This window comes from Myxocyprinus asiaticus, chromosome 11, assembly GCF_019703515.2.
Source record: "Myxocyprinus asiaticus isolate MX2 ecotype Aquarium Trade chromosome 11, UBuf_Myxa_2, whole genome shotgun sequence".
NCBI classification, from domain to species: Eukaryota; Metazoa; Chordata; class Actinopteri; order Cypriniformes; family Catostomidae; genus Myxocyprinus; species Myxocyprinus asiaticus.
The window spans coordinates 30,969,785-30,977,342 of NC_059354.1; positions in this window are offsets into that span (position 1 = coordinate 30,969,785).

Consider the following 7,558-nt stretch of genomic DNA (forward strand, 5'->3'; position numbering starts at 1 on the left):
AATCTTAATCTTCAGGAGAGATGTGATAGGTGTGGATGAGAAACAGATCAATATTCATTTTCATTTTTTACTATAAATCTCCACTTTCACTTCCACATTCTTCTTGTTTTGTTTTGTTGGCGATTCATTTTCTTTGTGCACATCTCCACTTACTGGTCGGGGCTGGAGATTTATATTAAAAAAACAAGGATTTAAACACTGGAGTCATATAGATCACTTTTATGCTGCCTTTATATGCTATTTTGAAGCTTTAAAGTTCTGGCCACCATTTACTTGTATTGTATGGACCTACAAAGCTAAAGTATTCTTCTAAAAATCTTCATTTGTGTTCTGCAGAAGAAAGAAAGTCATACACATTTAGGATGGTCTGAGCGTGAGTAAATGATGAGAGAATTTTCATTTTTGGGTGAACTATCCCTTTAAGAGTCTGGGGTAAATGGCTTCAAAATGTAGAATTTTTTGCTATCTTGAGGACTTTAGTTTAAAATATGCTCTAGTCAGCCTATGTGAGCACAAACTGCCCACTTTTCAGCTATAATAAATCGTCGGCATCATTGTATCATACATACAGTATATCCTATATTTAGGCACACCTACATAATCTCAAATAATGCTGTTGACATAAATAGCCATGAAACATCTGAGAGACATTTAAGAGTGGCTTCCCACAATGTCAACACAATGTGTACAGTATGTGTAAGTCTAATGTATTATCAATGGATGTAGATAGTGAGATAAGGAATTTTGGTAACACTTTATTTTACAGTGTCCTTATTACACATATTACATGTATTGACTATAGTAATAACAGTCAATTATGCATAATTATAAGCAACTAACCCTAAACCAAACCCTTACCCTGACCCTAAACCAATAGTAAGTAAATGTTGTTAATCAGTAATAATCAGTCATTAATTGTGTAATTACACTGTAACAAGGACACTGTAAAATAAAGTGTAACTGGAATTTTGACCTCTTTTATGTACAGACAAGCTGGTAAGGACAGGAAGTGTGTCAACAGCAAAAGAAGTAAGAAAATAATTGTTCTGTACTTATCAACCATGGATGACTTCACTGTTAGACCTTGCCATACTTTTTTACAGTAACTAACTGGCAACACTTGTGGGAGCGCATTCAACGACTGCTACCGCGGCCTTAGATAATGTGTAAAGTGTGAGAAAGGACAGCCAGTGGACCCCCCCAGGAGTGTTGGCCCTGACTTGCCAGCTACTGTAAAAAACCTGATTACAGTAAACTACTGCAATTGCTGTGCATAGTTATTTGCTGTTTACTGTAATTGGTACCTGAGGTATATTAGCCAAAATGCTACTGTGTATACTGAATAGTAAGCACACCTCATGAGCCTCTATTAAAGTGAAAACCTTTATGGTCAATTGTATGCCTTCTCCAATGAATTCCCCCGTATCTCTTAAAGGTTTGTCTAACTTTATCTGAACATTTAAAGGTAGATATACTAACCTTGATAACTTTATCCAAACATTTAAAGGTGGATATACTAACCTTGATACACTACACAGTGTGCTCACTTGTTTTTTTGGCCATCCTTATCCTAAAGGCCAAAGTATACTTAGTTTGTCTACTTTGGTGATCCCTCCGCGCACAGTATTCATGACGCAAATCTCGTCATAAGCACCTTCCGTTGAATGTACTAAAAGAGTATTGCCAAACAGTGGTAGTGCACATGCATCGAACATCTTCGCATTCGTTCACGGTCAGAAGATTATACTTTGAAAGGCAACGCATACTTCGGTTGTTCGCGTTGGTGATCACTCCACGCACAGTATGCATGAAAAAAATTTCGTCCGCATGGCCCAGATTTTCTTGACATGCGACAGTCCTCGTCTGTGCGCATCGTTGGCGTATGCTCCTGCCACTGACTGTACAAAAAGAGTATCGCAAAGCAGTTGTAGTGCTCATGTGGCCAGCGTGTTCGTATTCGCTCCCAGTCAGAAGAGTATACTTTGAAAGCCAATGTGGTCGAACAACCGCGATCTGATCCAGAATGGACAAAAACGAAGTATACGCAGGACTTAAGATAGTACAATTACATTTTAATTTGTCCAAATATTGTTTTGATGTATATCCACACAACTCTTGGCCATTGTTAGTTCCATTCCAAACAACACTTTGAACTGCAACAAAACCTCAATGTTTAAGATGAAGTATACCATAAGTTTCTCTCAATACGGTTACATTTTATTTGTTTTGTGTCCAAAACCTTGTTTAAACTCTTTTCTTTTCCTCCCACCATCATAGCAGGACACTTTTTAAACATCTGAATAGTAGAATCACCATCCAGAACTTTCAAGGTATCACCGAAGTCACTATTATAAGTCAAAACTCGATCTTCTCCAAAACTCATCCACGTCGTATGCTTCTTAATAAAATCACCTAGTACTGTACTTAAAATAATTTACCTTTGTTCTTCCAACACAATTGTGGAAGTGACCAACCCCCGCTAAATTTACTTCTACAAAAAATAGATAGTTTATTAACCTTTCTTTGTAAACATCTAGAACTTTTCCTTTTAAAAATGCAGAAAGAGCATGCTTCGTGTTTTGATCCGTGACAGTTTTCATATCCTATCAAAAGAGAAAGTAACAAAGCGGGCTGCAGGCAAGTCCAGACAAGCGAGTCAATCTTCACGGATGTCCCGCCTCTCAAAGGCAGCCCTCCGATGATGTAACGCTTTCCAAATATAGCGTGTTGCAGAAGCGACAGAGCCACGCCATTGGTGCAGCTCACTGTCAATCAGAGTACGTCACGAGGCTAGTGTTATTATTGTAAACTGGGTGCTCGCTTTCCACGGGCTCTCAGGTCCCGAGTGCTACGCGCTTCTTTGTTCACTTGCTGGCTGAGAAGATCAACAGGACAAAAGACTACTCAAGAAAACTCATTATACATGACACAGACCTCCTGTAATAGTTTGCGAAAAACAAGTTAAAACAAGCATATTAATAAGGTCCTCAATCAAACTTGTTAGAAACTTCTAAATGACACATAGACAGGCACGTATAGCAATACTTGTTCAAGTTTTGACAAGTAGTGTTTTTTTATTTAATATGGTATTGCTTAATCTAAGTGATGTTCTTGATTCACGGAATACAACAATTTAACGACTTTTAGAATAGCAACAACATGAAGTGAAACAGCGATGCAGTTAAGAGTAAAAACATTTTGACAAATATGTTGACACCGATAGCTCAGTGACGTCTACTCCCACTCCTGCGCATAACAGCGTGTGGCATCATTGTTTCAACAAAAACATGAGCTTAACACAACTCAAGAGTTTTGCCTTCTATTGTTGCACCGACATCGGAGTTGCAACAGTTAACAAAATGCTAAAGCATCTATTGAAATAGTTATGTTAAAGTCTTAATAGCCGTTCACACACACACACACACACACACACACACACACACACACACACACACACACACACACACACACACACAGTGCGGATAGACTGAACAGTACCTAAAAGTTGACATTGATGGCACTTACCTAACGCGCCGGGGGACATTTGAGGATGTGTATGAAGGCATCACTTGACTTAAGGGGATGTTCAACTAAGTATTGACTATTACCTCCCCAAGCAGGTTAACACATTTCAATTCGCACCACAGTTTCAGTTTATTTTCTGTCCTTTCACAAGGTATCGAGGAAGTTCTTTTGTTCCAGTATTTATACACAGCGTCAAAGTTGCGCGTTGAGGAGGCGGAGCGGCAGCTCTGCGCGAAAGGAAGAAAAAAGATCGAGCGCTAGAGCTCGACCGTAGATACTCAAGACTCAGACCCTGCGACCCAGCCTTACAAAAAAAAAAAAAAAAAAGAAAAAAAAAAAAAGCACTGGTTCAGATGAGGTCACGTGCTGCAGAGCGGAGACCGAGTCCTGTGTCATAACTGCTCTAGACAACATGAGAGGGCCAGTCGCAGCGCGCGCCCCCAGCACTGCGTGCGAGCAATTCTTTACCTTCAGCTGCGCGACAGACACCAAGTGCAAGTTCAGATGACTCGACTTTACATATGGTCAAGTCTTCTTCCAGTGAGACATTTAATCGAATTTATGATAGAGATGCGGAAACTTCCGAGTTCGACCATGTTTTTCTCTTCGATTTGATACGTTAAAAATCAAAGTATTTTCCTTAGAACATATTCAGCAATTATTAAAGGATAATACATCGTTTGATTCAAAATATGAGGTTGATTTTTTTTATTTATTTTTTTTATACAGTGCCTGCATCAGTTGTGTCTTGTATGAGAAAGTAAAAAGATAGAACTCACTACGATTTGAAACAGCTGTTTTCTACTATTGGGTGGTGTTCGGTTATACCTGCGGTGCATAGTGTGTTCAACTAAAGCAACTGTGCAACTAAAGCCTGTCGAAAATCGTTAGATGCTGAGCCCCACATTGGGGCTACAGCATCAGAAACAGCATGCGCGACCTTTAAATAGTAGGAAGTAAAGCAAGACTATTTAAGCACATATGTTTTTGGCTTAATCTTTCATATTTAGCACTAAACCTTTGATGGTTTAAAAAGGTTAACGTTAAGGATAACATATTTCTGCCGTCCCATCTTTGTGAATTATTAATATATCCTTATTCAGATAACCAGGTTCACCTTAATGTAGGCTATGTTTTATTTATATGTAAAAAGCAGTAAACGACATTCCTCCTTAGATTATTAAAATGCAAACTTTTTGGGCATGCAAAGACATTGATTTCGAAAGTTAGGGTAACAGTAATCCAGCAGCTATAAACAAACAACAAAGGGGATTCGTACAATTAAAATCGGTGTGCTGTGCTAAATGTTGCATTTAATTTGAAAATTTAATTTGAAGGATTTAACGCCACGTGCCATCCAAAATAACTGTTACCTTAACTTCCTAAGGAAGTTAATTTGAAAGTGGGGCTATTTATACCAGGGAAAAACACACGGCCTGTTGACACAGCTGAGGTGAGGTTTTCAGCATTTTCCAACCTTTCCTCTACTCTCTCTCAAACGAGCAAATACAGGTTGACGATTCACTACGTGGGTGTAGGTGATTTTACGATGAAGTAAAATAGATAGGCTAAACAGGTATCCAGCAAAATAGCTTAATCTGATAAATTTAGACAAAATAGCTTAATCTGATAAATCTAAACAATGCAACGCAAAATAGTTAAGCTTTATGCCGTGTTATCACGGAAAAATGCCAGATATAGTTTTCTGTTTTCGTTAAGATTAGTCAGTTTTTTTTTTAATTACTATTTTGTTTGATTAGTGAATCAAATCATCTTGACCAATTCCATACCTAAACCGTCATCATCAGTCGTGTCTGCTGGTATTTTATAGTCTACTTGAGATGTTTTAAATAATAATAATAAAATAAAAATGTTTGAGCGTTAAAACTCTGCTTGATTTCAAGCTGCTGTAGAACAAATTAAAATGTAGACTAACAAATTCCCTCCTTCGACGAATTAATTAATATATATATATATATATATATATATATATATATATATATATATATATATATATATATATATATATATATATATATATATATAAATAAAAAAACCGCCTCTGCTAATAACCAACGAATTTCTTCGTATTTTTTCACTTACCAGTGAATCAGTTCCTTTTGCAGTTTTAAAGTGTCAAAATGCATGTGTTAATAATCCATTGGCACATCCGTAGCCTATAGCTGGCGTTCAACGTTTTAAATAAAGTAAATGTAGTCAAATAACAAACTTATTTATTAAATATCAGTATTGCTTCAATCTGGAATCACACTCAAAGATTGAAATGTTGACAGCACTGCACAAAATGGTAGGCTATAGGTTTGTTTTCTATGCATGGACGCCCCAGACTGCTTCTCCAAGATTTAACGTGCAAATATTTGTTTTAGACTTTACGACTCAATTTTGGGATGCTCATGAGGTTGAAACAAAACCCTCGTTCGTATTATAATTACGAAGAATGCTATTTGCTGTCGCGCTGAATGTCGTGAAAAATCCGATATTCCCTATATGATTCATTAGACCTCGAGTGACCTGTAATGCGAAAAGACACGACCATCCCACATAGCTAATTCCTCGAAAATGAAAACCAACGATTAGTTCATTGCAACTTATATGCAACGCTTCTTAGCCTCAATAATTTACTCACCCATCGATAAACTGCCAGATGTTTCTCACATTAACAAGGAAGCGCGTGCCTATTTTCAGTTGATGAGTGATGGTGTAATATTACATGTTGTTTGGGACTCATTCCTAAATACCCTGTGATATGAGCGTGTTTGTGAACTGATGTGAAGAGATTACTTAAGCAACTTCTGTAATTCAGTTTGGGGTGTACAGTTGAAGTCAGAAGTTTACATACACTTAGGCTGAAGTCATTAAAACTAATTTTTTAACCACTCCACAGATTTAATATTAGCAAACTATAGTTTTGGCAAGTCGTTTAGGACATCTACTTTGTGCATGACCCGAGTAATTTTTTCAACAATTGTTTACAGACAGATTGTTTCACTTTTAATTGACTTTATCACAATTCCAGTGGGTCAGAAGTTTACATTCACTAAGTTAACTGTGCCGTTAAGCAGCTTGGAAAATTCCAGAAAATGATGTCAAGCCTTTAGACAATTAGCCAATTAGCTTCTGATAGGAGGTGTACTGAATTGGAGGTGTACCTGTGGATGTATTTTAAGGCCTGCCTTCAAACTCAGTGCCTCTTTGCTTTACATCATGGGAAAATCTAAAGAAATTAGCCAAGACCTCAGAGAAAAAAAAAAAAAAAAAAAATGGTGGACCTCCACAAGTCTGCTTCATCCTTGGGAGCAATTTTCAAATGCCTGAAGGCACCACGTTCATCAGTACAAACAGTTTTACACAAGTATAAACACCATGGGACCACGCAGCCATCATAATGCTCAGGAAGGAGACACATTCTGTCTCTTAGAGATGAACATAGTTTTGTACAAAAAGTGCAAATCAATCCCAGAACAATAGCAAAGGACCTTGTGAGGAAATAGGTACAAGTATCTATATCCACATTAAAACGAGTCCTATATCGACATAACCTGAAAGGCTGCTCAGCAAGGAAGAAGCCAATGTTCCAAAACTGCCATAAAAAAGCCAGACTACAGTTTGCAAGTGCACATGGGGACAAAGATTTATTTTTTGGAGAAATTTCCTCTGGTCTCATGAAACAAAAATGGAACTTTTTGCCCATAATGACCAGCGTTATGTTTGGAGGAAAAAGGGTGAGGCTTGCAAGCCGAAGAACACCATCCCAACCGGGAAGTATGGGGGTGGCAGCATCATGTTGTGGGGGTGCTTTTTTGCAGGAGGGACTGGTGCACTTCACAAAATAGACGGCATCATGAGGAAGGAAAAATATGTGGATATATTAAAGCAACATCTCAAGACATCAGCCATGAAGTTAAAGCTCGGTCGCAAATGTGTCTTCTAAATGGACAGTGACCCCAAGCATAAGTTTTGGCAAAATGGCTTAAGGATAACAAAGTCAAGGTATTGGAGTAGCCATCAGATA